This window comes from Nerophis ophidion, linkage group LG10 (assembly GCF_033978795.1).
Source record: "Nerophis ophidion isolate RoL-2023_Sa linkage group LG10, RoL_Noph_v1.0, whole genome shotgun sequence".
Lineage (NCBI taxonomy): Eukaryota > Metazoa > Chordata > Actinopteri > Syngnathiformes > Syngnathidae > Nerophis > Nerophis ophidion.
Genome location: NC_084620.1, coordinates 68,691,062 through 68,715,886, shown reverse-complemented (window position 1 = coordinate 68,715,886; position 24,825 = coordinate 68,691,062). Strand labels below are relative to the sequence as shown.

Sequence of the window (24,825 nt, the reverse complement as noted above, 5' to 3'; positions counted from 1 at the left end):
TGTTGTTGTTTTTTTAGTAACCAGCAAGCAGAGTACATTTAGTAGAACTGTGTTGTTATTACTGTGTATATGATAGGTGCCGTCGGAAATTCAACTATTTATTTTATTTATATATAATAAAATAAATATATATTGCTAGCATTCACTGAAAGTCAAGTATTTCATACACATATATATATATTCATATGTATATATATGAAATACTCGAGTTGGTGAATTATACTCCTCCCCTCTTAACCACGCCCCTGCCCCAACCACGCCCCCAACCATTCTGATTGGATTTTTGAGTCATTTGTGTTTTCTGTTGGTTTTGGACTCCTTCGGTTCCTGTTTGTGCACCTCTGAGTTAGTTACCATAGTTACTTATTATTTTCACCTGCCGCTTGTTCCGGACGCGCACCTGTGTTTTGTAATCACTGACATTATTTAAGCCTGCCTTCTCCAGTCAGTCTGTCTGGCTTCCTAATTTGCAATACGCAACAGATAACGACTTTTGTTCCCGGCTCTGCACCTGTTAATCCCCGCTAGGCTCTTTTACTTGCTAGCTCCCATGCTAGCCCCTTTTGTTTTTTGCTTTCTGTGCTTTGAGCATGTTTTTTTCTTTGTTGAGGTCTGATTTTTTTTTTTTAGATAAATCGTTTATTCCTACCTTCACGCTGTGTCTGAAGCCCGTCTGCATTCCTGGGAGAATGAACTCCGCACCACGATGCGACCCGGTCGTTACAGAATGGTTTGAAAAATGTGGGAATTGTGTAAGTGTGAAAAATGGATAATTCCTTTGGAATGGAGAAAATGTCCCTAAAAATGGAGAATTACAGGAAATCCGGGATTTTTTTTTTTTACAGTTGTTGAAAAGGAGCACACAATTCCTGAACACGCTGAATATTTTGAAGTCGGAACGGTTTGAATCGGATAAAAAATGTGGGAGTTGTGTAACTTTGAAAGATGTCCCATTTCTTTTCATGGGAATTTACTTAAAATTTTGGGAAAAGAGCGAATTTTTGGGGAAAATGCAATATATATATATATATATATATATATATATATATATATATATATATATATATATATATATATATATATATATGTTATGAATGGTCGGTGTTGGATTTTTAAAAAATCGGTCAAGAAATATTGAAGTAGTAACAAGTTTAATTGAGAAATGGGATTACGGAATTCTTGGAATTTCGGGAAAACTGGGAATTTTTCCAGTTCAAAAAAACACTCTGTTTTTGGTCCTGATTAAGAGGAATGATTTGATGGCAGAACGGTTGAAAAATGCATAAGGAGTAGTTGACAGAAAAAATGGTTTGAAAAAACGGGAATTCTAGGAATTCCTGGAATTTCTTTTTTACTTGAAAAAATTATAGTTTGAATGTCCAGGATGAGTGGAATGTGTTCAAGGTGAAATGGTTTGAATCGGTTGAAAAATGTGAGAATTGTGTAAGTGTGAAACATGGATAATTCCTTTGAAATGGAGAAAATGTCCTTAAAAATGGAGAATTCTAGGAAATCCGGGAATTTTTTTTTACAGTTTTTGAAAGGGAGCACACAAATCCTGAACACGCTGAATATTTTGATGTTGGAACGGTTTGAATCGGATAAAAAATGTGGGAGTTGTGTAACTTTGAAAAATGTCCCATTTCTTTTCATGGGAATTTACTTGAAATTTTGGGAAAAGAGGGAATTTTTTGGGAAAATGCAAAAAAAAAAAAAAAATGTTATGAATGGTCGGTGTTGGATTTTTTTCAAATTGGTCAAGAAATATTGAAGTAGTAACAAGTTTCATTGAGAAATGGGATTACAGAATTCCTGGAATTCAGGGAAAACTGGGAATTTTTCCATTTCAAAAAACCACTTCGTTTTTGGTCCTGACTAGGAGGAATGATTTGATGGCGGAACGGTTGAAAAATGTGGAAGGAGTAGTTGACAGAAAAAATGGTTTGAAAAAACGGGAATTCCACAAATTCTTGGAAAAAAATTTTACTTGAAAAAATTATAGTTTGAATGTCCAGGATGAGTGGAATGTGTTCAAGGTGAAATGGTTTGAATCGGTTGAAAAATGCGAGAATTGTGTAAGTGTGAAAAATGGATAATTCCTTTGGAATGGAGAAAATGTCCTTAAAAATTGAGAATTCTAGGAAATCCGGGAATTTTTTTTACAGTTGTTGAAAGGGAGCACACAAATCCTGAACACGCTTAATATTTTGAAGTTGGAACGGTTTGAATCGGATAAAAAATGTGGGAGTTGTGTAACTTTGAAAAATGTCCCATTTCTTTTCATGGGAATTTACTTGAAATTTTGGGAATAGAGGGAATTTTTTGGGAAAATGCAAACAAAAATATATATATATATATATATATATATATATGCTATGAATGGTCGGTGTTGGATTTTTTTCAAATCGGTCAAGAAATATTGAAGTAGTAACAAGTTTCATTGAGAAATGTGATTATGGAATTTCGGGAAAACTGGGAATTTTTCCAGTTCAAAAAATCACTTCGTTTTTGGTCCTGATTAGGAGGAATGATTTGATGGCGGAACGGTTGAAAAATGTGGAAGGAGTAGTTGACAGAAAAAATGGTTTGAAAAAACGGGAATTCTACGAATTCTTGGAAAAAAGTTTTACTTGAAAAAATTATAGTTTGAATGTCCAGGATGAGTGGAATGTGTTCAAGGTGAAATGGTTTGAATCAGTTGAAAAATGTGGGAATTGTGGAAGTGTGAAAAATGTCCCTCTCTTTTTATTGGGAATTTCATGGTAATTTCGGAAAAAGTGGGAAATTTTTGGGAACTTTTAGGACTTGAATGTTCTGAATGAGTTGAAATGGTTGGTGTTGGAATTTTTCAAATCGGTCAAGAAATGTTGAAGTAGTAGCATTTTTAATTGAGAAATGTTATAAAGGAATTCTATGAAATTCGTGAAAACCGGGAATTTTTCCATTTCAAAAAATAACTGTTTTTTGTCCTGATTGAGAGGAAATATTTGACGGTGGAATGATTGAAGTGGGTTGGAAAATGTGTAAGTAGTCGACAGAAGAAAAGGTTTGAAAAAAAAGGAATTCTAGAAAGTCCTGGAATTTTTTTGAACTTGAAAAAAAATATCGTTTGAATGTCTAGGATGAGTCTAATATTTTGGAGTTGGAACGGTTTGAATCACTTGAAAAATGTAGGAATTGTGTAACTTCGAAAAATGTCCCATTCTTTTTAATGGGAATTTCGGGAAAAGCGGGAATTTGGTAGGACTTGAATGGTCTGAATGAGTTGAAATGGTTGCTGTTGGAATTTTTCAGATCGGTCATGAAATGTTGAAATAGTACAATTTTAAATTGAGAAATAGCATTAAGAAATTCTAGGAATTTCGGGAAAACCGGGAATTTTTCCAGTTCAAATTTGACGGTTGAAATGTGTTGAAAAATGTGGAAGGAGTAGTCGACCGAAAAAAAGATTTAAAAACGTGAATTCTAGGAATTTCTGGAAATTTTTTAACTTGGAAAAAAAGATGAAGTAATAACATTTTTAATTGAGAAATGGTATTAAGAAATTTCGGGAAAACCGGGAATTTTTCCAGTTAAAAAAAATGTTGTTTTTTGTCCTGATTAAGAGGAATGTTTTGATGGTGGAACGGTTGAAATGCGTTAAAATGTGGAAAAAGTAGTCGCCCAAAAAAAGGGTGGAAATAGGGCTTTGGAAAACCAGGAATTCTGGAAAATCCTGGAAAAATTGTTTAACTTAAAAACATGATCGTTTGAATGTCCAGGATAAGTCTAACATTTTGGAGTTGGAAAGGTTTGAATCACATGAAAAATGTGGGAATTGTGGAACTTGGAAAAATGTCCCATTCTTTTTTTATGGGAATTTCGGGAAAAGCGTGAATTTTTTAGGACTTGAATGGTCTTAATGAGTTGAAATGGTTACTGTTGTAATTTTTCAGATCGGTCAGGAAATGTTGAAGTAGTAAAATTTTAAATTGAGAAATGGTATTATGAAATTCCAGGAATTTCCGGAAAATCTGGAATTCTCCCAGTTCAAATTTGTCGGTTGAAATGTGTCGAAAAATGTGGAAGGAGTAGTCGACCGAAAAAAGAGTTTAAAAACGTGAATTTTAGGAATTTCTGGAAATTTTTGAACTTGAAAAAAGGATGAAGTAGTAACATTTTTAATTGAGAAATGGTATTGAGGAATTTCAGGAAAGCCGGGAATTTTTCCAATTAAAATATTTATTTTTTTTGTCCTGATTAAGAGGAATGTTTTGATGGCGGAACGGTTGAAATGCGTTAAAATGTGGAAAGAGTAGTCGCCTCAAAAACAGTGGAAATAGGGCCTTAGAAAACCAGGAATTCTGGAAATTCCTGGAATTTTTTTTCACTAGGAAAAATGATAGCTTCAATTTCCTGAATGATGGAATGTGTTGAAGGTGGAATGGTTTGAATCGGTTGGAAAAATGTGGAAATGGTGAAAATCTGAAAAATGGCCAATTCATTTTAAATGGGAAAATTGTCGGGGGAATTCTGGGAAATCTGGGAATTTTTTTTTCACTTGGAAAAATGATAGTTTCAATTTCCAGAATGATGGAATGTGTCGAAGGTGGAATGGTTTGAATCGGTTGGAAAAATGTGGAAATGGTGAAAATCTGGAAAAATGGCCAATTCATTTTAAATGGGAAAATTTTCGGGGAAATTCTGGAAATCTGGGACAAAAAATTTCACTTGGAAAAATGATAGTTTCAATTTCTAGAATGGTGGAATGTGTTGGAAGTGGAATGGTTTGAATTGGTTGGAAAAATGTGGAAATGGCGAAAATCTGAAAAATGGCCAATTCATTTTAAATGGGAAAATTGTCGGGGAAATTCTGGAATTCTGGGAAATCTGGGAATTTTTTTTTCACTTGGAAAAATGATGGTTTCAATTTCCAGAATGATGGAATGTGTCGAAGGTGGAATGGTTTGAATCTTTTGGAAAAATGTGGAAATCGTGAAAATCAGAAAAATGGCCAATTCATTTTAAATGGGAAAATTGTCGGTGGAATTCTGGGAAATCTGGGAATTTTTTTTTCACTTGGAAAAATGATAGTTTCAATTTCCAGAATGATGGAATGTGTTGAAGGTGGAATGGTTTGAATCGGTTGGAAAAATGTGGAAATGGCGAAAATCTGAAAAATGGCCAATTCATTTCAAATGAGAAAATTGTCCAGAAAATCTTGGAATTCTGGGAAATCTGGGAATTATTTTAAATTTTTCAAGGAAAAGCCTGCGATTCCCGAATAGGCTGAACACTTTGAAGTTGGAATGGTTTGAATCAGATGAAAAATGTGGAAATGGCGAAAATCTGAAAAATGGCCAATTCATTTTAAATGAGAAAATTATCCAGGAAATCTTGGAATTCTGGGAAATCTGGGAATTTTTTTAAATTTGTCAAGGAAAAGCCTGCGATTCCCAAATAGGCTGAACACTTTGAAGTTGGAGTGGTTTGAATCAGATGAAAAATGTGGAAGGTAAAGCACAAAAATAATAAGAAGAAGAAGAAGACTGATGAATTGATGCATTTTGGTGTGCGAAAGCTTTGGAGCATTCACACAATGACAGTTTTGCAGCTAATGTTGCGTACGGAATATTCCAGTGTAAAGGGTCAGCGAGAAACCCCGCTTCTGTTCCCCGCGTCCCTCCAGGTCCCTGAAGGCGACATTCGGCCTGCAAGACCGAAGCCGTGCACCACTTAGCAGTTTTTAAGTTCCTGGAAAAGAAGCCGTCCTTGTCCCTCTGGGCCATGCAGGCAGCGAACAGCATTTCTACTTAGAATCACAGCCTTCAAAGAACATTTCTCTTTTTTCCCCGTGTCGCCTTTTACAATCAGCGGAGGCGTCAAAAAGCTCGTTTTTTTTATTTTTTTAAAAATAGGCTTTGAAGCGAAGCGATGAAAGTGCACTTTTTTATGATAATGCACTTTTTCAATCTGCTCCTGCAGCGCTCCTTTTGCAAAATAAGGTGCGGAGTATAAATACGTCGCAGACAAAAAAGACCAAGAGGGAGTCGGGGAGTAAACTGGATTGTGGGCGGAGCTTAATTCCCTTCCATTTATGTGATCACAGGCAAGTTTTCTTTGAAAGTAGAACTCGTCAAGTCTCTGCTGGCTGCCTTCCTCTCCTTGAGGGTCTTCTTGATGCTCCGAATGTCCTCAACTCATCAATAAAGTTGTCTTCCACTTAGCTCAAAGAACAGCCTTCTCCATCAACTCGGCTTTGCTGTTCCCAATTGTGTACCTTATTGTTCTTCCGAGGATGTTGTAGTCGTAATGATTTGTGCAGTCCTTTGAGACATTTGTGATTTGGGGCTATATAAATAAACATTGATTGATTGATTGATTGTCACCTATTACCAGTGTTGGCTTACTTACGGAAAACTACTTACTTTATTCCAAAAGTAACTCAGTTACTAACTCCTTTACTTCCACCAAAAAGTAATGCGTTACTGTGAAATAAAAATGTGTTTTAAGGCTCCCATTAATGCCCTTTTAGCCTTCATTTCAGTAATGTTATTGCACTCGTGAATAATACAATCTGTTGATCCTGTCAATCAATCAATCAATGTTTATTTATATAGCCCCAAATCACAAATGTCTCAAAGGACTGCACAAATCATTACGACTACAACATCCTCGGAAGAACCCACAAAAGGGCAAGGAAAACTCACACCCAGTGGGCAGGGAGAATTCACATCCAGTGGGACGCCAGTGACAATGCTGACTATGAAAAACCTTGGAGAGGACCTCAGATGTGGGCAACCCCCCCTCTCTAGGGGACCGAAAGCAATGGATGTCGAGCGGGTCTAACATGATACTGTGAAAGTTCAATCCATAGTGGCTCCAACACAGCCGCGAGAGTTCAGTTCAAGCGGATCCAAGACCGCAGCGAGAGTCCCGTCCACAGGAAACCATCTCAAGCGGATCAGCAGCGTAGAGACGTCCCCAACCGATACAGGCGAGCGGTCCATCCTGGGTCTCGACTCTGGACAGCCAGTACTTCATCCATGGTCATCGGACCGGACGTCTCGGTGGCATTCTGGTGACAAGTTGTTCTCTCGTGGGTGCAGCGGAAGATGGAACATAGCGTGAGGGTAGGGATAAGAATTTATTTATATAATAAATAGGGGTGGGCAAATTAATGCGTTAATTACGAGTTAACTCATCAATCTATTAACGCCGTATGTTGTTTACATGCTTTTATTTTGTTAACGCCTTTTCTTAACAAGATGGCGTCGGCCGGATATTCTTCGGCGTGGAGGGGCTCTTGGTAAAGATGGAACATTTGGCAAAAATACCGGACAATTCTGCAAATGTCATGGCTTGCTTACAGTGTGGTCACTCCGGGATCACTTACGACCGCCAGACAATTCTGGATGTGGATAGATCGGGCCGTTTTGGACTGAATGAGGCGTGCTTGCTAGAGCGGCTAGCTAGCATGGGAATACTTTGCCGGCTACATCCAGCGGCCTGTGAAGCAGCGGAGTATATGTGTTGTCTGTCTATTTATGAATAATGCAGACCAGGAGTGTTGGCTGACTTCTTAACGTTTGCTTTCAGAGCGTGCATATCACAACACACAAGATGCCGTCATGGCGACACAACCTATACATGCTCGTCACTCCTGTTGCATGCTGGGTAGGGTAGGTCTTTTTTCCCTGGCTCATAACATCACAATATAGTACCATGTATATGATGCCTTCAGTTTATCAAAGCACCAAGCAAACAATCGGAAAATTCCCATCATATCAATTCCTAGATATGGTCATAATTATTTTAAGTGCACTACGCAGAATAAACACAACATTATTAATATTGCTACTACGGATAATTTGATCAAAAATTCCCTAAAACAGCCCACTACCTATAATATAGGTTTTTTAAACATAAGATCCCTGATAAAAAAATTTTTTTCTGCTGTTACCTCAGAAATTGCCTGTTCAGATGTTATGATTGTGGCTCAGATATTTGTATGTAGATTATATTTATTTTCCATAACAAACAGGATAACTTAAATACCCTGGCAGTGGCAATAAGCTTAAATGTTTGTATTTACATTTTTGGATTTGATTTTCATCAAATATGCTATTTAACTGCTACTGTTTAACAAGGACTGATTTAAATTGTGTTTGCACAACAAATGTTTTGGCGCTTTTGTTCATGTGGGAGAATATTCCAATAAAGGTGCACTACACACTACTTTTGAATTCATTATTGGGCTTTGTGTATACAATGCAGTTAATCGCGATTAATCGGAGAAATAGTGCGATTAACTTCGATTAAGATGTTTAATCGTTGCCCAGCCCTAATGTATATATATATTATTTTATATATATATTTTATATATTATTTTCGGGTCCCCCCATGTCTAGCATTAAAAGATTACAGTTGGTACAAAATGCGGCTGCTAGACTTTTGACAAGAACAAGAAAGTTTGATCACATTACGCCTGTACTGTATATACCTTTATATACATATATACATACATATATACTTATACTGTATATACCTTTATATACATATATACATACATATATACCTATACTGTATATACCTTTATATACATATATACATACATATATACATACATATATACCTATACTGTATATACCTTTATATACATATATACATACATATATACTTATACTGTATATACCTTTATATACATATATACATACATATATACATACATATATACCTATACTGGCTCACCTACACTGGCTTCCTGTGCACTTAAGATGTGACTTTAAGGTTTTACTACTTACGTATAAAATACTACACGGTCTAGCTCCAGCCTATCTTGCCGATTGTATTGTACCATATGTCCCGGCAAGAAATCTGCGTTCAAAGGACTCCGGCTTATCAGTGATGCCCAAAGCCCAAAAAAAGTCTGCGGGCTATAGAGTGTTTTCCGTTCGGGCTCCAGTACTCTGGAATGCCCTCCCGGTAACAGTTCCAGATGCCACCTCAGTAGAAGCATTTAAGTCTCACCTTAAAACTCATTTGTATACTCTAGCCTTTAAATAGACTCCCTTTTTAGACCAGTTGATCTGCCGTTTGTTTTCTTTTCCTCCTATGTCCCACTCTCCCTTGTGGAGGGGGTCCGGTCCGATCCGGTGGCCATGTACTGCTTGCCTGTGTATCGGCTGGGGACATCTCTGCGCTGCTGATCCGCCTCCGCTTGGGATGGTTTCCTGCTGGCTCCGCTGTGAACGGGACTCTCGCTGCTGTGTTGGATCCGCTTTGGACTGGACTCTCGCGACTGTGTTGGATCCATTATGGATTGAACTTTCACAGTATCATGTTAGACCCGCTCGACATCCATTGCTTTCCTCCTCTCCAAGGTTCTCATAGTCATCATTGTCACCGACGTCCCACTGGGTGTGAGTTTTCCTTGCCCTTATGTGGGCCTACCGAGGATGTTGTAGTGGTTTGTGCAGCCCTTTGAGACACTAGTGATTTAGGGCTATATAAGTAAACATTGATTGATTAACCACGCCCCCACCTCCCGAAATCGGAGGTCTCAAGGTTGGCAAGTACACCCAGACCTATAACACAAAGCTGACACCAAATTGTTGTTTTTTGAATATGTCCAATGTCTGTTTTTAGCTGTTTTTTTACAACATAAAAAATGCTTTAATATGGTGGGCCCCTGGTGGAAAAATTTTGGAGAGCCATTACATAATGCAGCATTATTGCATAATGTGTTGTTACAAGGCAATTGACCCGTGGTCTAGCTCCATGGTCTACTAGTCCTCCGCTGATTTTATTTTTTTTTACCTTTTACATGAATGTAAGCCGATGGTCGCTCTTGTTGACCCTCTTCAACTTGCCTTTCGCTTTCTCGCTGCACTTTTTTTTTTTTTCCCCCCCTTCATGTATTTTTGTGCCGTCCCGCGGTTTGTTCTCTGCAGGCTGCAGGAAAGCACGCCGAGCGAGCGTGTTGTTCGACTTGTTCTTCCCCCCCTTCCTCGCTTGTCCGGGAATTATTCATGGACGCTGCCGCCCGCTTCCTGCAGCTGTTGTCCCAGCCCAGGAGCGTACAGTCGCCGTGGTCGACATTCAATCAATCAATCAATGTTTACTTATATAGCCCTAAATCACTAGTGTCTCAAAGGGCTGCAGAAACCACTACGACATCCTCGGTAGGCCCACATAAGGGCAAGGAAAACTCACACCCAGTGGGACGTCGGTGACAATGATGACTATGAGAACCTTGGAGAGGACGAAAGCAATGGATGTCGAGCGGGTCTAACATGATACTGTGAAAGTTCAATCCATAATGGATCCAACACAGTCGCGAGAGTCCAGTCCAAAGCGGATCCAACACAGCAGCGAGATTCCCGTTCACAGCGGAGCCAGCAGGAAACCATCCCAAGCGGAGGCGGATCAGCAGCGCAGAGGTGTCCCCAGCCGATACACAGGCAAGCAGTACATGGGCACCGGATCGGACCGGACCCCCTCCACAAGGGAGAGTGGGACATAGAAGAAAAAGTAAAGAAACGGCAGATCAACTGGTCTAAAAAGGGAGTCTATTTAAAGGCTAGAGTATACAGATGAGTTTTAAGGTGAGACTTAAATGCTTCTACTGAGGTGGCATCTCAAACTGTTACCAGGAGGGCATTCCAGAGTACTGGAGCCCGAACGGAAAACGCTCTATAGCCCGCAGACTTTTTTTGGGCTTTGGGAATCACTAATAAGCCGGAGTCCTTTGAACGCAGATTTCTTGCCGGGACATATGGTACAATACAATCGGCAAGATAGGATGGAGCTAGACCGTGTAGTATTTTATACGTAAGTAGTAAAACCTTAAAGTCACATCTTAAGTGCACAGGAAGCCAGTGCAGGTGAGCCAGTACAGGTATATATGTATGTATATATGTATATAAAGGTATATACAGTATAGGTATATATGTATGTATATATGTATATAAAGGTATATACAGTATAGGTATATATGTATGTATATATGTATATAAAGGTATATACAGTATAGGTATATATGTATGTATATATGTATATAAAAGTATATACAGTACAGGCGTAATGTGATCAAACTTTCTTGTTCTTGTCAAAAGTCCAGCAGCCGCATTTTGTACCAACTGTAATCTTTTAATGCTAGACATGGGGAGACCCGAAAATAATACGTTACAGTAGTTGAGACAAGACGTAACAAACGCATGGATAATGATCTCGGCGTCTTTAGTGGACAAAATGGAGCGAATTTTAGCGATATTACGGAGATGAAAGAAGGCCGTTTTAGTAACGCTTTTAATGTGTGACTCAAAGGAGAGAGTTGGGTGGAAGATAATACCCAGATTCTTTACCGTGTCGCCTTGTTTAATTGTTTGGTTGTCAAATGTTAGAGTTGTATTATTAAATAGAGGTCGGTGTCTAGCAGGACCGATAATCAGCATTTCCGTTTTTTTGGCGTTGAGTTGCAAAAAGTTAGCGGACATCCATTGTTTAATTTCATTAAGACACGCCTCTGTGATGTTCTGTCATGCCATATGTGACGTGTTTTGTCTTGTCTTTTGTGCGTTTTGTGCGCACAGACTCACACTCTGAGCACCACCAGCAACTTGGTAGTGGGAACAAGAAGTCCCGGTCGCCTTACTCGGCGAGGTCAGTCTGACTGACATATAGACGGCAAAAAAATACAACTTTTCTTCCTCCCCGAAGCTTAAATGTCCGGCCTGCAGCAGTCAACAGAGATCCAATATCCACAATGATTAACCTTTCATTACCCGAGTCGGCGTCAGACGCTGACTCACAGTGCGGGCCTCATAAAATGCTCCATTAAACAATTATGAGGCCTCATAACGCCATTGCCTTGGCCGTTTGTGACAGGCGGGGTTGTCTTCGAAGCTGGACCCGACGATGCTTTCTTTTTAAAGCTTTTAACATCATTTGTTGCATCAGTGATGCATTTCATATTTGATACAAAACAGTGATTCTATAGCATTTAACCATACATGCCCTTATAAATGCAGTGTATTTCCATAAAACACAAAAAGAGCTGATACGGCGCTGTTGGTCTGGACCCCAGGATGCAGAGACAGGCCGAGTGTGGGTAAAGTGTGTTTTTTTTCACAAAAATAAAGAAATAGTGCAGCAGGGAAGTGCACTGGTATCGTAAAGAAAGTTATGAACATTCAGGTAGAGAGCAAAGCAAAACTCATGGCAGCAAAATGACTCATAAAATAATCCTGATTGGCAATTGAGAAAGAGGCAAACAGGAAGTGGAAAAGAAAAAATAGAGCTGTGACAGTCTCTTGCCGTCGTCGTGCGGGTTCAATGGACCACCCAGGAAGGACATACTTTTGAGCAGGTTTGACTTCTTTATTTTTCCTGTGCACTTAAGATGTGACTTTAAGGTTTTACTACTTACGTATAAAATACTACACGGTCTAGCTCCATCCTATCTTGCCGATTGTATTGTACCATATGTCCCGGCAAGAAATCTGCGTTCAAAGGACTCCGGCTTATTAGTGATTCCCAAAGCCCCAAAAAAGTCTGCGGGCTATAGAGCTTTTTCCCTTCGGGCTCCAGTACTCTGGAATGCCCTCCCGGTAACAGTTGGAGATGCCACCTCAGTAGAAGCATTTAAGTCTCACCTTAAAACTCATTTGTATACTCTAGCCTTTAAATAGACTCCCTTTTTAGACCAGTTGATCTGCCGTTTCTTTTCTTTTTCTCCTATGTCCCACTCTCCCTTGTGGAGGGGGTCCGGTCCGATCCGGTGGCCATGTACTGCTTGCCTGTGTATCGGCTGGGGACATCTCTGCGCTGCTGATCCGCCTCCGCTTGGGATGGTTTCCTGCTGGCTCCGCTGTGAACGGGACTCTCGCTGCTGTGTTGGATCCGCTTTGGACTGGACTCTCGCGACTGTGTTGGATCCATTATGGATTGAACTTTCACAGTATCATGTTAGACCCGCTCGACATCCATTGCTTTCCTCCTCTCCAAGGTTCTCATAGTCATCATTGTCACCGACGTCCCACTGGGTGTGAGTTTTCCTTGCCCTTATGTGGGCCTACCGAGGATGTCGTGGTGGTTTGTGCAGCCCTTTGAGACACTAGTGATTTAGGGCTATATAAGTAAACATTGATTGACTGATTGAATCAATCAATCAATCAATCAATGTTTATTTATATAGCCCCAAATCACAAATGTCTCAAAGGACTGCACAAATCATTACGACTACAACATCCTCGGAAGAACCCACAAAAGGGCAAGGAAAACTCACACCCAGTGGGCAGGGATAATTCACATCCAGTGGGACGCCAGTGACAATGCTGACTATGAGAAACCTTGGAGAGGACCTCAGATGTGGGCAATCCCCCCCCCCTCTAGGGGACCGAAAGCAATGGATGTCGAGCGGGTCTAACATGATACTGTGAAAGTTCAATCCATAGTGGCTCCAACACAGCCGCGAGAGATCAGTTCAAAGCGGATCCAAGACAGCAGCGAGAGTCCCGTCCACAGGAAACCATCCCAAGCGGAGGCGGATCAGCAGCGTAGAGATGTCCCCAACCGATACACAGGCGAGCGGTCCATCCTGGGTCTCGACTCTGGACAGCGAGTACTTCATCCATGGTCATCGGACCGGACCCCCTCCACATGGGAGGGGGGGACATAGGAGAAAAAATAAAAGAAGCGGCAGATCAACTGGTCTAAAAAGGTCTATTTAAAGGCTAGAGTATAAATTAAAGATGGTTGCAGCTCGGATCGCTTTTCAGCTCCCTTCTCCACTGCTTGTTCCCGGTCTGCTTTTCAGCCTCCGTCGTCGTCGTTCTCGTCTTGCGCTCTGTGTTGCTCTCGCTTCTCATCCGCTGCGGACTCTCCTCCATCCTCCTTGATCTCTCCTCCTTCTCCCCTTTTATACACTGTCAGGAGAAATGTTAATCGTTTCCTGACCCGCTTCGCCGCATTCTCCGCCTCCTTGCCGCCATCTTGGGCAGGGCAGCAGCGTGCCCTGCCCCGCCGTCGGCCCGTCGGCTGCGCTTCTCCACAAGAGCGCTGCAAGTTGTATGGAAACGAAGGAAACTAATAAAGTCCAAACTGTGATGTCATGCATTAATCGAGCATTGATGGAATCAGACGAAATTTAAAAACTCATATTGTATTTTTTCTGTAATAATGATTTAAAGTTAGTTTAATGTATATATTAAATTTATTGTTTGGTATATTTTTTTAATATTTATTGAACCAATTATTTAATACATTTAATTACCCGTTAGTTTATTCATAAATTATTTTATTTTATTTATTTAACATGTTGAAGCCACCAAAAGGCGAATGGAACCCACGATGCAGAGATGGCAGGCAATGTGTTGGTAAAATGTGTTTATGAGCAAAAAACTTTGGGGGAAAAAAACATAGTGCAGCAGAGAAGTGCACTGGACTCATAGGGGAAGCTGAAAGTGTGTGTTCTGATGGCACAGCAGGGACAGGTGAGGGCGCTAGCGCGCAGAAAAGAGGCAAACAGGAAGTGGAAAAGAAAAATAAGAGCGCTGCATATAATATAGAAACTAAGGAAAGTAAAAAAAGTTCAAACTGTGATATAAAGGAGTTAATTAAGCACTAATGGAATTAAACAAAGTTTAAAAACTCATATTGTATTTTTGGTTTTTACTTTAATGATTTCTTTATTAAATAAAAATTATATGGCCCTGCGATGAGGTGGCGACTTGTCCAGGGTGTACCCCACCTTCCGCCCGATTGTAGCTGAGATAGGCGCCAGCGCCCCTCGCAACCCCAAAAGGGAATAAGCGGTAGAAAATGGATGGATGGATGGACTTTAATGATTTATTAGGTTATTTAATATATTTTAAAATTCAATATGTGGTATAATTATTCATTATTTAATACATTATATAATACATTTAATTACCCATTAGTTTATTCATAAATTGTTTTATGTTATTTATTCAACATGTTGAAGCCTCCAAAAGACAAATGGAACCCGTGATGCAGAGGCGGCAGGTAAAGTTTAGGTAAAATGTGTTTATTAACAAATAATTTGAAGAAAACAAAACATAGTGCAGAAGAGAAGTGCACTGGAGTCATAGGGAAAGCTATGCTTGTTTAGGTACAAAGCAAAGCAAAAAATACGTGGGAAACTATGCAGCATGGAAGCAAACAAAACTAAATGATCCACGAAAAGCATCCCGATTGGCAACCAGGGTCCTGATTGCCAAACAGGGAAAGGGGAGGGCGCCACCGCTCAGAAAAGAGGCAAACAGGAAGTGGACAAGAAATAATATAGAAACTAAGGAAACAAATAAAGTCCAAACTCTGATGTCATGCATTAATCGAGCACTGATGGAATCAAACACAATTTAAAAACTCATATTGTATTTTTTTTCTTTATTTTAATAATTATTTGAAATACATGTGAAAGTAAAAAAATAAAAAAACATGTGTCGCTCCCTTTGTTTGACGTATTTATTTAATTTATTATTTGGTATAATTTTTAATAATTAATTTAGTCAATTATTTAATACATTTAATTACCCTAATGGAACCCAAAGTGCAGAGATGGCAGGCAATGTGTTGGTAAAATGTGTTTATTAACAAAAATTTGGAGAAAGAAAAAAACATAGTGCAGCAGAGAAGTGCACTGGACTCAGAGGGAAAGCTATAAGTGTGTGTTCTGATGGCACAAACAGGTGAGGGCGCCAGTGCTCAGAAAAGAGGCAAACAGGAAGTAGAAAAGAAAAAAAGGGCATAGCTCGGTTGGTAGAGTGGCCGTGTCAGCAACTTGAGGGTTGCAGGTTCGATCCCCGCTTGTGCCATCCTAGTCACTGCCGTTGTGTCCTTGGGCAAGACACTTTACCCACCTGCTCCCAGTGCCACCCACACTGCTTTAAATGTAACTTAGATATTGGGTTTCACTATGTAAAGCGCTTTGAGTCACTAGAGAAAAGCGCTATATAAATATAATTCACTTCACTTCAAAAATAAAAGCGCTGCAAATAATATAGAAACAATGGAAAGTAAGACATTCCAAACTGTGAAATCATGCATTAATCGAGCACTAACGGAATCAGAAAAAATTAAAAAGCTTATATTGTATTTTTTTTTTTACTTTAATAATGATTCAGAGTACATGTGAAAGTAAAACTAAAATTCCCCGCTCTCTGTATTAGTTTATTTAAAGTATTTATTTACAAACCCCGTTTCCATATGAGTTAGGAAATTGTGTTAGATGTAAATATAAACAGAATACAATGATTTGCAAATAGCTCGGTTGGTAGAGTAGCCGTGCCAGCAACTTGAGGGTTTCAGGTTCGATTCCCGCTTCCGCCATCCTAGTCTCTGCCGTTGTGTCCTTGGGCAAGACACTTGACCCACCTGCTCCCAGTGCCACCCACACTGCTTTAAATGTAACCTAGATATTGGGTTTCACTATGTAAAGCACTTTGAGTCACTAGAGAAAAGCGCTATATAAATATAATTCACAAATAATGTTCAACCCATATTCAGTTGAATATGCTACAAAGACAACATATTTGATGTTCAAACTGATAAACATTTGTTTTTTTTGCAAATAATCATTAACTTTAGAATTTGATTCCAGCAACACGTGACAAAGAAGTTGGGAAAGGTGGCAATAAAAAATGATAAAGTTGAGGAATGCTCATCAAACACTTATTTGGAACATCCCACAGGTGTGCAGGCTAATTGAGAACAGGTGGGTGCCATGATTGGGTATAAAAACAGCTTCCCCAAAAAATGCTCAGTCTGTCACAAGAAAGGATGGGGCGAGGTACACCCCTTTGTCCACAACTGCGTGAGCAAATAGTCAAACAGTTTAAGAACAACCTTTCTCAAAGTGAAGTTGCAAGAAATTTAGGGATTTCAACATCTACGCTCCATAATATCATCAAAAGGTTCAGAGAATCTGGAGAAATCACTCCACGTAAGCGGCATGGCCAGAAACCAACATTGAATGACCGTGACCTTCGACCCCTCAGACGGCATTGTATCAAAAACCGACATCAATCTCTAAAGGATATCACCACATGGGCTCAGGAACACTTCAGAAAAACACCGTCATTAAATACAGTTCGTCGCTACATCTGTAAGTGCAAGTTAAAGCGCTACTGTGCAAAGCGAAAGCCATTTATCAACAACATCCAAAAACACCGCCGACTTCTCTTCGCCCGAGATCATCTAAGATGGACTGATGCAAAGTGGAAAAGAGTTCTGTGGTCTGACGAGTCCACGTTTCGAATCGTTTTTGGAAATATTCGACATGGTGTCATCCGGACCAAAGGGGAAGGGAACCGTCCAGACTGTTATCGACGCAAAGTTCAAAAGCCAGCATCTGTGATGGTATGGGGGTGCATTAGTGCCCAAGGCATGGGTAACTTACACATCTGTGAAGGCCCCATTAATGCTGAAAGGCACATACAGGTTTTGGAACAACATATGCTCGCCATCTAAGCGCCGTCTTTTTCATGGACGCCCCTGCTTATTTCAGCAAGACAATGTGTTACAACAGCGTGGCTTGTAAAAAAAAAAGAGTGCGGGTACTTTCCTGGCCCGCCTGCTCTCCAGACCTGTCTCCCATCGGAAATATGTGGTGCATTGTGCATTATGAAGCGTAAAATACGACAGCGAAGATCCCGGACTGTTGAAGGACTGAAGCTCTACATAAAACAAGAATGGGAAATAATTCCACTTTCAAAGCTTCAACAATTAGTTTCCTCGTTGTTAAAAGAAAAGGTGATGTAACACAGTGGTGAACATGCCCTTTCCCAACTACTTTGGCACGTGTTGCAGCCATGAAATTCTAAGTTAATTATTATTTGCAATAAAAAATAAAGTTTATGAGTTTGAACATCAAATATCTTGTCTTTGTAGTGCATTCAACTGAATATGAGTTGAAAAGGTTTTGCAAATCATTTTATTCTGTTTATATTTACATCTAACACAATTTCCCAACTCATATGGAAACGGGGTTTGTTGATATCTTCTTTCTTTGGAAATATAATCACATCCACGCAGCATCCTCCTATTCAGACGAACTTGAACAGTTAATGAGGCGTGAGTCATCCCAACACTATTATTTCAGCACAGTCTTGTTTTTGTATATATACATATATATTTTATTTTTTTTGTTCAAGTGGTTTTGTCATAATCAACCACTGAACATAATTTGGTTGATGTCGTGCGGGCTAATTGTCTGGCAATAATGATTACAAATAGGTCAAGTCTTCCTACTTGACTCATGTCCCCTCGGATTGTTTGCTTGTAAAAAAAAATAATAAATAATAATGTGCACAAGACGGAGGGGGCGGGGCCTGCTGTGTTACTGTGCTAGATTGTGTCTTGACCTTCTAAAAAATAGATCTCTGCACTTGCGGTGCATTTTAATAAGAACAGCCGCGTGTCCCCAAGTGCGACCCCGCCTTGACGTCACCATTCTGCCACACCGCTGTCTCTCCCGAGCCTCAGTTACAATTTAAGACATCTGAAGGATGGAATCAAAGAGGCGGCGTACATCAATCTTTTTACCCTCAACTATAAATTCCCTTACACACTCAAACAGGAGCTTTTATCGGTCGTAAAAACACAATTGACTCGGATATATTGTTAGGTGTTACACACATTTTCTTTAAGTCATTTAGTTCATTTAAATCAGGGGTGTCAAAGTAATTTTTAGCTCGGAGGGAAAAATGATGGTTTAGAGCAGGGGTGTCGAACTCAAATACAGAGTGGGCCAAAATTTAAAACCGAACAAAGCCGCGTGCCGAGGTTGAACAAATGAACCTTCTAATAGGGACCCAAACAAGTTTTGCATTGAATATTGAACAAACAAGGCTTATATAACTTTATAGTGACATGCAAAATCGAGTTTAAATAATAATAATAATTCAAACATATCAACGGCATATCAAATACAATTTAAATTAAAGCTGCAAGCAGCGTTGGTCGGGTCCGCCTTTGGCTGCTGCCCCCGAGACCCATGGCCGGATAAGCGTTAGAAGACGCCTTGGAGCCACTATTTTGAGAATCTAATGCATTGTGAAAGTAATGGAGTTGTTGTATTGAAGTGAAAATATCAAACTTCCTGTTGATTTTTGCTCAAGTATGTTAATTATTAAAATGTAGGTCTAAGTGAGACCTACATAGTGTTTTTTGTTTCATGTCTCTCTGACATTCCTACCGGAAGTTACAAGCAGTTTTGTCTGTGTTTTCTTCCTAGGAGCAGTTTGTCCGTGTTGTATTCCTAGGGGGGCGGTAGAGCGCAATTTTGAGTTTTGAGGTTAGGTTTTTTCATCAGATCGCAATTTTTGCCAGACCTGATGTGTGTGTCAAGTTTGGTGAGTTTAGCAGCATTTTAAGGGGATCAAATAACAGCTCAAAGAGGCAAAAATGACATTTTTAGGAGACTTTGCACAGGGGTTCTTTGAAGGCGCGTAAAATCAAAACCTGAGAACTTATCAAAACTCTGTTCTATGCTTTTAATCAGAAGGGTTCAATGTCTCTCCTGTGCGAGTTTGAAGCCAAAACAACAAACGCACTCAGAGGAGATATTGTTTGAAGAAAGGTGACCGGTTTTTACAAAACTTTTGTTTTGAAGGGGGGATTGCAAACTTCCTGTTGATTTTTGTTGGGGGTTGTCAATCTATGAAATGTAGGTCTAAGCGAAACCTACATAGAGGTTTTTGTTTCATGTCTCTCCGACATTCTTACCGGAAGTTAGCAGCAATTTTGTCTGTGTTTTCTTCCTAGGTGCAGTTTTTTCAGTGTTTTATTTAAAAATAGAGCTCGAGCGCAATTTTGAGTTTTGGGGTTTGGTTTTTTCATTAGATCGCAATATTCGCCAGTCCTTGTGTGCGCCAAGTTTGTGACTTTTGAAGCATTTTAAAGGGGTCAAATTACAGCGCAAAGAGGCAAAATTTTTTGCCAACTTCCTGTAGATTTTTGCTGAAAGAAGTGAGTGTATGAAAATTGGGTCTAAGTCAGACCTACATAGGAGTTTTTGTTTCATGTCGCTATGACATTCCTAACAGAAGTTACATGCAGTTTTGTCTGTAATTTTTTCCCAGGGGGCGCTAGAGCGCAATTTTCATTTTGGGGGATTGGTTGCTTAATTTGTTGGGAAGGTTTGCTATACCGACGTGTGTGTCAAATTTGGTGAGTTTTGAAGCATGTTAAGGGGGTCAAATTACAGCGCGTAGGTGCGGAATAATAAAAAAACGCACCAGTTTCAGTAGGGTCCTTGTGTGGAGTCCTTTGCCATGGGCCAAGGACTCTAATTACACGGGGCCCGCGGGCCAGAGTTTGACACCCATGGTTTAGAAGTTGACCTCAAGTGGGTTCTTCGGACCACCACACGCTGCCAAGAGAACCCGGATTTTATTGTAAAACACTGTTTTATTTTCATAAATCGTGCAAGGCTTTTGCTTTTCTCGCAAAATGTCCTTTTCTGACTCCGTGTCTCTCTCTCTCTCTCTCTCTCTCTCTCTCTGGCTCCCACTCCAACTCCTACCACATGTCTCATCCCGGCTGCTGCTAATAAAGGCGACAGGTGATTAGATAACAAGGCCCACCCGGACCATCTACTCAACCGTCGCTGTCTTCGAGGCCGGTCCTGGCACACCCCATTCTGCGGTAGGCCACGCCTCCTCCACACATGGCATGATAACTTAAAAATGAAAACTAATTCAGATTGTTTTCTTTGTTTGCTTTGATCAAACATAGAACAAACCGATTATGAAAATGCAGATTTTACAAATAATGCTCTTGGCAAAACACTTCAAGTTAGTTGAAAATTCTGGGGAAAAATAATTGGTGCAGTTTAAAAAAAACAGTCTGTGTATTTACAAATGCATTCAACTTTAAGCACACATTTTTACAATGGAGTTCAGGGTGTGCAACTCGCTTTCAACCAACTGAGAGCCCTGCAGGGAACTCTAACTACTATTAAGATGATGGTAATGTTGACTTAAGTCTTTGCATCTTACCATTGTGTTATTTTATCCATTGAGTGGATAATTCACAAAAAAGAAGGTATCGTGCGTTGATACTGCATCAGTCTGCTGCCATCTGCTGCCAGCCACAAGAGGAGAAGCTTATTGCTTGCACCTGCGCTGATTGGAGTAGCAACAGCCAATCGTGATTAAAGTTAGCTGACACTTAAACTTTAAAAGAGTATCATGTGTGACGTTAGTTGCACTCAAATTGCTATTGCAAAACAAAAAAACAAAAACAAAAATTGCTATTGCAACATCCAGTGGACACATTTAGAACCCCAATTTCTTTCAATAATTTTGGTGGCTTTTTCTCTTTTTTTGGTATTTTCCTATTGGAGTTTCATGTCTTCCTTAATATTTCAGTTGTTTTTTATCCTTCTTTGTGGGGACATTGTTGATTGTCACGTCATGTTCGGATGTACATTGTGGACGCCGTCTTTGCTCCACAGTAAGTTTTTGCTGTTGTCCAGAATTCTGTTTTTGTTTACTTTGTAGCCAGTTCAGTTTTAGTTTGGTTCTGCATAGCCTTCCCTAAGCTTCAATGCCTTTTCTTTCGGGCACTCACCTTTTGTTTCTTTCAATAAAATAATTGCAGCTCATCGTTATACTTAACAAACTCATCTTGCTGGCCGGATTAAACCTGTTCGCGGGCCTGATATGGCCCACGGACCGTATGTTTGTCACCCCTGATTTAAATCTATTCATGCACACAAGGTTGTATTGGATTTGATTATTTGTTTATGTGAACGACAAACGCTGTAGTTGTGAGGGTTCCACTGACCACCAAGGAAGGACATTTCTTTCGAGCAGGTTTGACTCTTGTTTATTCTTTCAAATAAAGGAAGTCTTTTGCGGTGTCGTCGCTCCCACTGCTCGCTCCTCCGTCTCGCTCTTTAGTCGGCCGCGTCTTCGTCCGTCGCCGTCTTGCTCTCTCTCGCCTCCGCTCTTCATCCGTTGCTGCAGGCTCTCTAACTCCTTCTGCCCTGATCTCTCCTCCTTCTCCCCTTTTATACACAACTCTAATGCGACGTCGCTCCCGGCACGCCCTACCTCGCCGCTCGCTCGCATTCCCCGCCTCCTTGCCGCCATCCTTGCCCTGCCCCGCTGCTCGTTCGCCGGCTCCGCCTCTCCACAGTTTACTGTTTACCATCCAACATGTCCGAAAGGGAGTCGGAGGAAGCAGAGCTTTGTCATCTCGAGTATAACACAAAGTGGGTGTTTTTCTTCCGATGTTAATCACAGGAAGGCAACAGAGGCCACGGTGGTAACTCGGACACCCAGAGATTCGAACACAAATTACATGTTGGAGAGAATATTTATTCTATTCTGCCCATTAAGCCCTCTGGAAAAAACATCGAAAAACCGCCAAAAATTAGTCATAACCTGAATATTAACCAAATATTAGTGATATTGTTATTATAAGCGCCGAGGAACTACTTTTAGCGGCGCCACGATCTCAGAGGTAACTAGTAAATGCAGCTAGGACTTACTGAGCCGGTGAGCTGCTGCATCGCTTCTAAATTGGTGAAAGTTAACTGTGGATTCAAAATAGTGTCTCTCACCTCTATAGTAGAGGGTTGTGACCGTAAACCCAAAAGTTGGTCAACTTTGACATTCAACTTAGGCCTGGAGATGGGAAGAAAGAAAGACACGGGAAAAAAAACGCTTATTTGATTTTTTTAACTGCACGAGGATTATAATTAATTATTCTTCTAAAATGGAAGATATGGACATCCCAGTGAGAGCAGACATTGTTCAGTAAGTGATTGCTTTATTATGTTCAGTGTTTGTATTTCTTTTTTTGGCATTTAGCAATAGTGCTACTTGCTGGACCTGCTTATCACTTAGCTTCTAAAACTTGTAGCTCATCCTCCGTATATTCGGGCTCAAAAATATACATTTCTGGATCATCATTTGTCCTAAAGTAGTCTTTGATGGCTCACGTGAAGTCCACTATGATGAGTGGTGTTGTTGATGTTGAAGGAACTAGCAGACATAGAGACGTCTGCTAGTTCCCCAGTTTATCAATTCCTTGGGATCTCTAGGCATTTTGTCTAGCTGTTCTCTTGACGGTTCTACCAGGTGAGGATGATGTTGTGACGTCAGCAAAATGGCGTGTTCCCGGACAGAAAAAGCCCACCTAAGTTTTACTTTGCTCTCCTATTTCTGGGGTTGAGGTTGCCGAGGTAGTTAAAAAGCTCTTTGGTGGCAAGGCCCCAGGGGTGGATGAGATCCGCCCGGAGTTCCTTAAGGCTCTGGATGCTGTGGGGCTGTCTTGGTTGACAAGACTCTGCAGCATCGCGTGGACATCGGGGGCGGTACCTCTGGTTTGGCAGACCGGGGTGGTGGTCCCTGGTCTCTTTAAGAAGGGGTACCGGAGGGTGTGTTCCAACTATGGTGGGATCACACTCCTCAGCCTTCCCGGTAAGGTTTATTCAGGTGTACTGGAGAGGAGGCTACGCCGGATAGTCGAACCTCGGATTCAGGAGGAACAGTGTGGTTTTCGTCCTGGTCGGGGAACTGTGGACCAGCTCTATACTCTCGGCAGGGTTCTTGAGGGTGCATGGGAGTTTGCCCAACCAGTCTACATGTGCTTTGTGGACTTGGAGAAGGCATTCGACCGTGTCCCTCGGGAAGTCCTGTGGGGAGTGCTCAGAGAGTATGGGGTACCGGACTGTCTGATTGTGGCGGTCCGCTCCCTGTATGATCAGTGTCAGAACTTGGTCCGCATTGCCGGCAGTAAGTCGGACACGTTTCCAGTGAGGGTTGGACTCCGCCAAGGCTGTCCTTTGTCACCGATTCTGTTCAGAACTTTTATGGACAGAATTTCTAGGCGCAGTCAAGGCGTTGAGGGGTTCCGGTTTGGTGGCCGCGGGATTAGGTCTCTGCTTTTTGCAGATGATGTGGTCCTGATGGCTTCATCTGACCGGGATCTTCAGCTCTCACTGGATCGGTTCACATCCGAGTGTGAAGCGGCCGGAATGAGAATCAACACCTCTAAGTCCGAGTCCATGGTTCTCTCCCGGAAAAGGGTGGAGTGCCATCTCCGGGTTGGGGAGGAGACCCTGCCCCAAGTGGAGGAGTTCAAGTACCTAGGAGTCTTGTTCACGAGTGAGGGAAGAGTGGATGGTGAGATCGACAGGCGGATCGGTGCGGTGTCTTCAGTAATGCGGACGTTGTACCGATCCGTTGTGGTGAAGAAGGAGCTGAGCCGGAAGGCAAAGCTCTCAATTTACCGGTCGATCTACGTTCCCATCCTCACCTATGGTCATGAGCTTTGGGTCATGACCGAAAGGATAAGATCACGGGTACAAGCGGCCGAAATGAGTTTCCAGGTCTCTCCCTTAGAGATAGGGTGAGAAGCTCTGCCATCCGGGAGGAACTCAAAGTAAAGCCGCTGCTCCTCCACATCGAGAGAAGCCAGATGAGGTGGTTCGGGCATCTGGTCAGGATGCCACCCGAACGCCTCCCTAGGGAGGTGTTTAGGGCACGTCCAACCGGTAGGAGGCCACGGGGAAGACCCAGGACACGTTGGGAAGACTATGTCTCCCAGCTGGTCTGGGAACGCCTCGGGATCCCCCGGGAAGAGCTAAACGAAGTGACTGGGGAGAGGGAAGTCTGGGCTTCCCTGCTTAGGCTGCTTCCCCCGCGACACCACCTTGGATAAGTACCAAAAATGTACTTGACTTGCCATCGTCTGGCGTGTAATTTGTTTAGAAATGAATGAATGCCAGCCAGCTACATATCAGGGCGTTGACGAGGGCCCGCTGAAAACATCCCCCAGACGACTCTTTGCGTGAGCATCCCGTAGACA

At 41.1% G+C, this 24,825-nt stretch overlaps 1 long non-coding RNA gene across 1 annotated transcript in view; it reads left to right on the top strand.

Moving 5' to 3' along the window:
• The window catches only part of LOC133561226 (uncharacterized), a 381,703-nt gene extending 361,053 nt beyond the window's left edge, over positions 1-20,650 (top strand). Inside the window, exon 5 of the long non-coding RNA XR_009808613.1 lies at positions 20,560-20,650. This is a non-coding gene — a long non-coding RNA (uncharacterized LOC133561226). The remainder of the gene's footprint in view (positions 1-20,559) is intronic.
• Positions 20,651-24,825: the final 4,175 nt, after the last annotated feature.